This window comes from Marmota monax, unplaced genomic scaffold (genome assembly GCF_021218885.2).
Source record: "Marmota monax isolate L192 unplaced genomic scaffold, Marmota_monax_Labrador192_F-V1.1 WCK01_AAM20220418_F8-fsc00004, whole genome shotgun sequence".
NCBI lineage: Eukaryota > Metazoa > Chordata > Mammalia > Rodentia > Sciuridae > Marmota > Marmota monax.
The window spans coordinates 27,341,248-27,348,898 of NW_026692881.1; the positions used below are offsets into that span (position 1 = coordinate 27,341,248).

The 7,651-nt window shown below is 49.8% G+C and overlaps 1 pseudogene; it reads left to right on the top strand.

Moving 5' to 3' along the window:
- The first annotated feature begins 1,250 nt into the window (after nucleotides 1–1,250).
- Nucleotides 1,251–7,300, top strand: LOC124096159 (large ribosomal subunit protein uL22-like; annotated as a pseudogene).
- Nucleotides 7,301–7,651: the final 351 nt, after the last annotated feature.

Consider the following 7,651-nt stretch of genomic DNA (forward strand, 5'->3'; position numbering starts at 1 on the left):
AACATTATGGTTTTGCATAATGCAAACATTCTGTAGGGTTAGGGTTTTATGTTTATCAAAAGTAACAAAACCTTGCAGGGTGCAGTGGCAAGCACCTATAATCCCAACTACCCTGGAGGCTGAGGCAGGAGGATTGCAAGTTTGAACTCAGCCTGAGCGAACTTATTCAGACCCTGTCTCAAAATAAAATAAAAAGGGCTGGGGTTGTAACTCAGTGGTCGACTGCTTGCCTGGCATGTGCCAGGCTCTGGATTCAAACCCAAGACTGGAAAGAGGAATAAAAGTAACAAAACTTTTTCTGCCCTTTCATCTGAAGGCTGAGCCCCAGGGAGACGGTTCAAGGTCTTGCAGCAATACTGATTTCTCTGGGGTTGTCTGCCCTCATCCCAGCAGATCAGGAGGAGTGGAAGCTGCTAGATATCAGGCTCCCGAACACAACACTGGTGTCCTCCTGTCTTAGGAACACAGAAGGATGGGGATAATGATAATGGTGATTGACTGAGTCCCATTCAGTGTGGCACCTGGGGACCTGAGCTCCATCCTGAGTCTTCTCAGGTTCCCAGAGGGCCCTGATGCTCACGGTCTGGCCCTTTCAAGGCTGGGGCAGCCACCCACTTCCATGCTGCTGTGGTAGATAGAATAATGGTCTCTTCAAAATACCCAGATCCCTGAAACCAGTGAATATGTTACCTTATATGGGAAGAGGGACTCTGCAGGTATAATTAAGTGAAGGATTTTTGTTGTTGTTGTTGTTATTGTGGCACTAAATCCATGAGCACTGTACTTCTGAGCTGCATCCCCAGCCCTTTCTAAAATTTTGAGACAGGGTCTCGCTAACTTGCCTGGGCTGGCTTCGAACTTTGGATCCTCCCACCTCAGCCTCCCGGGCAGCTGGGATTAGAGGGGTGCATCACCATGCCCCCACAGACATGAAGTATCTTGAGAACCAGAGATCATCCTGGATTATCTGGCTGAACCCAGTATAATCTCGAGAGTTCTCGTGGAAGGAAACAGGGGACCAGCTCTCGCAGCTGAGAAGGGGAAGGAATGGGGTGGTGCCCTGAAGCCTCCAGAGGGTCCACCCTGCAGACACCTTCACCTAGACTTCTGACCTGCAGAATCATGACCTTACAACCTGGGTTGTATTAATCCAGTAAATTTATGGCGAATTTTGTTACAACAGCAATAGGCACTTGATGAAGCCACCATCCTGGGGGTGGTTCCTTCTGCTTCCAAGGATCCCACAGACTTAAGAGGAATGGCTGACAGCAATTTATTTCCTCCAGATCCATTTTCCTCCTTCTGTTTCACAGCTGAGGGTCTGCCCGCCTCGGCAGGCTTGACTGTTCATGGAGCCTCCCGGCAGTTGGGGCAGCCTTCCTCTCTCTCCCCTGACGCTCCAGGGAGCTGCGGTCTTTGCCTTTCTCCCAAGTGGCCTCGGGCTCTTCAGGCAGCCCAGAAGCCCCAGGACTTCTCTTCAAACCTTGGATTCTCTTCTTTGTCATCTCTTCCCTCCATCCCTTCCAGATTTCAATTACTTCCTTCCTCTCCCTCTAAAGGGTCAGAAGTGATCTGTGACAATGGTTCGCTACTCTCTGGACCCAGAAAACCCCACAAAATCATGCAAATCCAGAGGTTCACATCTTGGTGTTCACTTTAAGAACACCCATGAAACTTTCCAGGCTATGGGGGGGGGGGGGGCGTGCCTATCTAAAAAGCCATCAAGTGACTGAAAAATGTCACTTTAAAGAAACAATGTGTGCCGTTCTGGCATTACAGTGGTGGAGTTGGTAGGTGTGCCCAGTCCACACAGTGGGGCTGGTGACAGAATCAGAGGCCCTAAAAGAGTGCTCAATTTTCACTGTACGTTTTTCACTGAAAAATGAAGAGAGTCATGCTGAAACTTAAGGGTTTCCCGATAGAGACTCTGGTCATTGAACACACCTGGGTGAACCAAGCAGAAGTGCCCCCACACTTGATCCCTCTGGGAGCTCCCCCTGCCACATAGAGATGATCCTCACTGAAAAGGAACAAGTTTTCCTGAAGCCAGAAGATGAGGTTGTCAAGAAGAGAAAGATATCCCAGAAGAAACTGAAGAAACAAAAACTAAGGGCACAGGAATCAATTTCAGCATAAAAATAAATATAAATAAAATTTTGAAAGTCCTATAGGCAAAACCAGAAATGCAAGGAAAAACAGGAATGAAATCCCTGTTGTAATTAAGAAGCAGGTCTAAGGAGGGCCTATCTCACGTGCCTGAGATGACAAGAGACACCGGATCACTTTACCCAACTGTGCCCACTTGCTGCCAGGAAAGAAGACCAGGCCCCAGACCTCATCTAGATGTCCTTGGGGGGCCATTCTGTCCTAATTCTCCTGAGACACTTCTTCCCAGCATAACACCCACCATTCACCAAGCCAGGGACCCAGACCTACAATGGGTATCTTAGCTGTTCTCTCTTACAGACTCCAGGCTTCTATGGACACTCAGTTATCCATTCTACCGTTAAACATTTCCCAGGAATCTCCTGGACACTGACACTAAGCCTGTCCTCCAGTGGAGGCCTCAGGCCTCTGAGTAAAGCCGCCATCTTGATGTTCCCACAGAAGACACAGGGCAGAGTGGAAGAACCACCAGCCAAGCCCAGCTCAGAGGGCCACATCTGAGAAAGAGTGCTCGTGGCAGATGACTACAGTTTGGGGTAGTTTTGTTCACAACAAGAGATAACCGCGGCACTCCCATACCTGGCCCCGACCTGTGACTTGGCTCTCTGCAGAGGCTCTTCCTGACTGTGACCTGGCCCTCCAACCCCTTCCCTGTCAGCTGCTTGTGTTCTGTAACTGGCAGGAGTAGCACTGGGAGCACCTGCCCCACCAGCCCTTTGTGTGGCCAGGTGTAATTAATTAATTAGCTATTGTGAACCCTAGACAAGGGACGCCATTGATCTTCAGTCTCCTCCTTCCATCAAGAACCCTTGGAGCTGGAGCCATGAAGGGTTGAGCAAGGATGACTGGGGCCATCCCTGTCAGTGCCCTGATGACGCTGTCGCCATGACAACAGAGCTACTTACTCATCCAAAAAAACCACACAGGCCAAGCAATCTGTTCACACCCCATGCGTTCCGAAGAGCAGAAGGCCTCAAATTGCAAAGAGTGGGGCAAAAGCAAGCAGAAAGAATGACCGTCTCCATCTCGCCAGATCTTCCCCACGCCAGAGTAGCGGCTCCATGAGGGCAGAGACCGGATGCCTTCACCTTGGATGAACAGCAGGGAGGAAGTTAAAATTCTTACCAGCTGTTCATGTGACTGGAAATGAACAGGGCAAATCCTCCTGGGGCAGGACTTACTCAGGAAAAAATAAGTTCAAAGGTACATATAAGTCAAGTAGGCACCCACTGTCCCGCAGGGAAGGGGAACAGGGGTCATATGAACCCTCAGAGGATTTACCCCTCCATTCCTCTCGCATCCGGAGAAGATTTCTGGGGATGAAGTAGGCAAATCTGAACAAGAACCAAGGGACCTTCTGGAAGGAGAAAGACCTAGAATCCAACCATTTTCCTTTTGAAGACCACCATTCCATGCATCTCTCTGCTGTATCTCAAGGTCCCAGGTAAGTCAGTGAGCAGGAAAGGCAAGAGAAGACGAGGCCCTGGAGAGGTCAACGTGAAGGGAGGGGGTACCCTGGCCAGACCCTGGAGAGAGGAGAGTTCCATCACTCGGGGAGTCTCATGAGACGTAAAGAGGAAACGAGAGATGTACCCGTCTTCAGTACCATAAGCTGAGAAACAGATACGGCAGTTGTAGGAAATCGTACATTTTCTGTAGATGAAGACATGAGCTATGACCTCATTCCATAGGCAAGTCATTTATTCGACTCAGTGAATGTTTTTGAAAGCTTTGTGGTCACAGAGAGGGACATCAGGTAAGCAGAAAAAATGATACTGATGCCTTGTGATACATGCAGAAACAGAAGTACATATGGAGCCCAGGGACTGCCCTAGAGAAGAGGGAAATGAGAATTTCTGGGAGTTTCAGGAAGGCTTCCAGGAGAAGGTGACCAGGGAGATGCGTCTTGAAGGGTAAATAAGAGTTCACTCGCCACCGCAGAGCGAGCGCTCATTTTTCAACGTTGGCAGCCCGTAGTCCACTCTCCTTACAGAGAGAGAGCAAAGCTGACCTGCTGCATGCAGTTCCTGACAGCAGGCGCCTGGGCTTAATGGGGAATGGAAGCCAGGACTCTTGATCCTCTTCGGCTATGATAACTGGGGCTTAGAGTCACGAGGCCTGCCGTAAGGGACCTGTCACAAAGTTGGTGGATTTCTGTGAGTCTTTGTACACAGTGTGGCAAGACAGAACCAAGGAAGGACAAACAGAAATCAACCCCCCCAAAGCTGTGCATCAGCAAGGATGAGGGGGCAGTGCCCAACCAGGGCCCGCTCCCCACTAAAATGTTTCTAACCATCTTCGCACATGAAAAAACTGAGTAAAGCTCTCTGCACCTGAACACCCAGCAAGGGTGTCAGTCCTGAGGTCCATCATGGAGATGGCCCCTCTGGGTGCTAGTGCCCATGCAATCCCTTTCCTTCCTCAGCAGGTGAGATGGACCAACCCTCCAGCACTGACCAACACGGGCGAGGATGGCAACACCTGCCACCAGGGCCAGCCCTCTCTTAGAAACCCACCTGCTGATTATGGTGGGCTCTGAGTGACCACTGAAGGGGGCAGCCCTGAGGTAGACATTACCTCTCTGCAAAGAGCTGGGGTCTTTCCTGTCACTTTAACTTCAGCTAAGAGGGACTGACAGAAACACAGACCTGGGTGGACTGTATTTGACTGATACGCTGTCACCTATCGAGTGGGGTTGTGATCCACCACTCCGCCCATCTGCTGCTCCAGCCCGAGTTGGAATGCACCACGGCTTCATTACCATATTGTCCTCAGAGTTCGCCTGTCGATGTGCACTGTGCCCACGTAAGAGGCAAGCTCTGGTGGGGTGGGCACCAAGGCAAGGGCATCCCTTAGTTCTCCCCCAGGGCAGAGCAGGGAAGAGCAGGGGCTGCCCGGAAGGAGTCCTGGCCCTTGCCGGGGAAGGTGCTCAGCCTGGTAACAAAGAGGAGGGTGGTAGATCAGGAGTAAGGAGCAGGATTAAGATCACACAAACCTGCAGCCCTTAGAAACTGGCTTAATCCATTTTATAAAGAGTTGGGAGGGTTTCTCTCTCCGTGAATATAATACCTTGCACATCTGATCAGCTATTTTCCCAGAACATTTCAAAGCTCTCTACAAATACAGTGGAGTCTCCTTAGATTAGAGCATGGCCTATTATTACCTGGTTTTGGAGACACCCTAGGTCAGCAGGTCACCTGGGGCCCTCTGAAATAAGAAATTCTCTACAACAAAAAGGTTGATGTGATGTGGTTTGTCTGACTAGTGGTTTTCAAACTATGTGAGTCATGGGACACTTAAAAAAAAAAAAGCCAAAGCACAATTTCTAATTCAGAACAAAGTGGAGCTATGGCAAAGGTCAGGGATGAGGGAGGGACAGCAATGGGTCCACTTGACACCCCCATCCACTAAGCCCCCAGGACTCCCTCACTGCAGTTTGAAAACCACCATGGAAGTGACTTGCTCCCACCCCCACAGGCAAATTTTCTATGGAGTTATTGAAACTTTAGTTTCTGCAGGGACCTCATTGCCCTAGGTAGCAATTCCAAGGCTTGGTACCTAATTTTATATCTATCATGTTGTGTTGTTTTTAATGTGTTTCATTCAGGATAAGTTATATAATTTGTGCAGCCAAGTGCAAAATAAAAACTTGGAGCCCTTTGTTCAAAAACAATTAAGAATTTCAAAGTGGCGACAGCAGAGCCTTAAACCAAGTCCAGGGCCCTTCTCAGTGCAGGGCCCTGGGGGACGGCTCTGGTCACACAACCACAAAGCCAGCCCTGGACTCTGGTCACACAACCACAAAGCCAGCTACAAAACCTGGATCTGCCTCTTTCCTCAGCTTTCCAAAGAAGCACCAATAGATTCAAATAACCTTCCACCTTCCCTGAGTCTGTTTTGTATCCTGGTGAGTCAGACTCCCTCCCAGCCCTGCAAGTAAGGGCTCCTCCCAGACTCGGGGCACCCTTCCCTCACCCTCTGCTTTTAGTGGGAGAAAGTTTTTAAGATGAATGACTGCATTTGCAAACAGAAACTACAATAAACCAGGGATTCGGATTGCAGCAGCACTTGGGAGATGTTGTGTCAATCCTGAAAGCCCCAGGTGTTCCCCAGAACCATTTCAGGTGGCCCTGAAGGCCAGGGTCAAATAGGCCACTTTTCTCAGTCCCCCAGGATTCGAGGCCACAGTAAGTCCTAAGAGCTGAGTCCTAAGGCAGCGTCCCGATGAGCCTCTGACCTGCCCTCCTCCCAGCAAATGGCAAACCTTGGAACGCTCTGTCTCCTGCCCAGAAAGGACTTCCTTGTCTGTCCTTCACGCAGGCCGGTCTGTGTGTCCATGCTTTGGCCTTGCCTTCAGGTGGGCCTGCCTGGGAGCTGAACGTGGCTGCTCTCACTGGGGAGTAAGAAGCATCAACCTGGGCTCCTTGGGCTCAGGCTGAACTCCAATCCTGGAGTGTGTCCGGGTGACTCTACCAGGAGGGTTGGAAACCAAGGGACCTGAGTGCAGTGGTCGGCTTTGCAGAACATGCAGGAGCGGAGAGGACAGCGGGGCACCGAGACACGGAAGGATGGGCCCTGTCGGCAGCCATCAGCACCCTGGGCTGGGAGGCCAACAGGAAGAGGCGGGTTACCAGGGTGAACCCGGGACCCCAGCAAAGCAGGACCACAGGATCTGAAGCCGGGCTAGGGCTGGGGCTCGGGGGTGGCGCACTTTCCTGGCATGTGTGAGGCACTGGGTTCGAGTCTCAGCACCACATATAAATAAATAAAATAAAGGTCCACCAACAACTAAAAATAAATAAATAAATAAAAGTAGTAATACATTTAAAAAAAGAACTGAAGCCACAGAGGAAACAGGATGCCACTGAGCTTCTGCCCGGGGAGAAGAGGATGGGGAAGAAGACCCAGGACCCCTTCTTCATGACATTCCCTCTCCCTCCAGGGCCACGAATTGGCCCCAACCAGCCAAAGCCAGTCCACAAAGGAGGCCAAGAGATGCGGGGCATGGACGGGGTCTCAGGGCAAGTAGGCCCAGGCTGCATAATAGGGGTGCAATGGGAGAGATGGGCTGGCCTTCTCAGCCCTGGGGGGCACTTGATAGGAAACGCTTTACTTTCCACAAAATTCACATGACATTGGCCTTAAATATGATGTTTCTCATGCTTAATAAAATTAGAGAGGAAAAATCTTTCCATTGGTTATTTAATGTCCAGCGGAATTGATTTTTTAAATAATTTAGGGGAAAAAGTTATGTTTTCTGACTTGTAGATTCACTTCTTTTTATGAAACAATGAAAATTATAAATCCATCATATTTCCCTTTTCACAGCTGCTAGGAAGCTCTAAGCTAAACTTCAAGCTTCCCAAATGCAGGTTTTTAATTATATTTCATTACATTTCTTTAAATCCATTATTTCTAGGGCTGGGGCTGGGGCTCAGCGATAGAGCGCTCACCTAGCATGTGTGAGGTTCTGGGTTTGATCCTC